At 31.7% G+C, this 2209-nt stretch overlaps 1 protein-coding gene across 1 annotated transcript in view; it reads right to left on the bottom strand.

Annotated features, from left to right (window-relative positions):
- LOC106874748 (intersectin-1-like) overlaps positions 1-2209 on the bottom strand; it is a 195361-nt gene that overhangs the window by 152950 nt on the left and 40202 nt on the right. The window lies entirely within an intron of this gene.

Genomic DNA, 2209 nt, shown 5'->3' with positions numbered 1-2209 from the left:
GGGGGAGAGGGGTGGGGAGAGTGTGTGTGTATTTGAAGTGGTGTACAGATATTGTACATTAAGAAAAAGGAGGCAGTCAGAATTTTGGAAAATTAGCAGTTTCATTCGTTTAACCGAACTCTTCAAGAAAAATTATATATATATATGCATATGTCCTCATATATATGTGTGTGTGTGTGTGCATGCATACACACATATGTAATATAAATATATATATAATAATTAAAAGCCTAGACACACTACTTCTTCAACAGCTCTCCCAAAGTAGGAAATTACCAAGCACCATTAAAATATTATTACTGTGGTATATAAGTTTTAGAGAGAAAAGAGAAGCAGTTGCTTCAAGAAACTGAGAGAGGTTCTTGGAAGTGTTGAGATAATACAATTACCATAAAAACCCATGTAATTTGTGCACCTGAGTAATTTATGCAGGTGATTTTCAGGATAAAAATTGTTGAAAAAGAAAGCTTCTACTCATGTAAAATTCGCACCCAAAAGTTTTCAGAATTGTTGATATAGCCAGGGGAAATAGGTTTTCAATTTAGTCGTATTTAACATAATTTCACTTACTTTTGATTAGATTTTATTAAATTTTCATTAAATAAAAATAATTTCTGTTCAACAGGTATCACATTGAAAGCTATTAAATTACGAAGTGTTTATAATAAACTTTATTTTACATTTCTTGCCCACAAGAGATTATGTTCAGTCTTTAGCATACTTCTGTTTACATCACATGACCAACAGACTGCTTTTCTATGCCACCACCAACCAGTACGTCAACTTGTCATCTACAGATCAACAGTCCAGCCTAACACGAAATCTCTCTCTCACACATCCTTATGGTAACCTGTTTGGTTATGTTATTTCATGTATGGCAATCTTTGTATTTTATAACAGATAATAAATCATCGCTTACCAGTTTATTTCCATCCCATGTTGATTATCACCTTTATATGCTTTCCTTATTCACTATTATCCTTATAAGTGGTAACTCCAAGCATCAATACATGATTCCGTTATAATTGATTACAATACATTGATCCCATTATAAGCAATTATAATACTTACTCATTGTAGTACATAAAAGTTTTAAAATTGTTCAGGAAAATCTTATTTTAGATGTAATTGCGACTGAACAGCTGCACATTGCTCCTAATAGTTGGTAGCTCCCAACAATGTCAAGAATGGTAGTAGTCAGGATGTAAATAGTAAATTGTAAACATTTACATCCTTTTCCTTACCATCCCTAACAATCTAGCCAATCACACAACAAAACAAGAAAAACAGATAAAAGTAAAACCATACAATTGAGATTATCCATATCACTCTGTATGTCAATGGTGCTCCATTGTGATTGGTAGAAACTCCAAGCAATGTAAAATATGATCCCAGACCGTGATTACTAACATGAACATCAAACTTCAAAAATTAACCATTTAATGGTTTTAGTAAATTTATACAGAAAAAGTAAGCATTATACCATCCAGCATAAATAAAAGTCAACTTTATTATATTTTTTTCCATAAAAACCTATTCTGACATTAAATGAGTCAACCTCCGGTATAAATGTTTACATTTGTACATCATTTTTCAACCAAAAAAATTTCTAAAAAAATTCTGGAAACGATCTACTCATGTAATTTACGCACCCCACTAAAGTTTATTTTTGTTTTTGCAAAAAAAGTGCATAAATTACATGGGTCTTTATGGTAATAAAGGAAGAACAGAAATGAGAAAGCAAAATGAAAGTAGGCTGATATAGTTATCAATTATGTCGGTTTCAATTATTGATGGTGGTGAATACTTATGATAGAAGTGAACTATTATCATCAATGACACCCAAAGTAGATATACATTATATGATGTAAAATATAATATCATCAACACAGCAAGATTTTACTGTGATAATAAAGACCTTGCAATGGATGTACACCAGAAACATACAAAATATTATTTTGGTAAAACAGTCTCATTTATTATTTAAGAAAAAGAACAAATTACATGTTGACACAAAATACACAAAACACATAAGGCACTTGTTCCATAGACCCAAATAGGTAACAACCTTATAATACACACTCCATTGTATTTGAGTTAATTTTTATAAACACCTACAAAACAAATCATACTATCAACACACAGCACACACACACACACACACACACACGCACGCACGCACGCACACACACACACGCATGCACACACA

The sequence above is a fragment of the Octopus bimaculoides genome, chromosome 18, assembly GCF_001194135.2.
Source record: "Octopus bimaculoides isolate UCB-OBI-ISO-001 chromosome 18, ASM119413v2, whole genome shotgun sequence".
NCBI lineage: Eukaryota > Metazoa > Mollusca > Cephalopoda > Octopoda > Octopodidae > Octopus > Octopus bimaculoides.
Note: the sequence above shows the minus strand (reverse complement) of the source record. Positions and strands in the feature narration are given on the sequence as shown.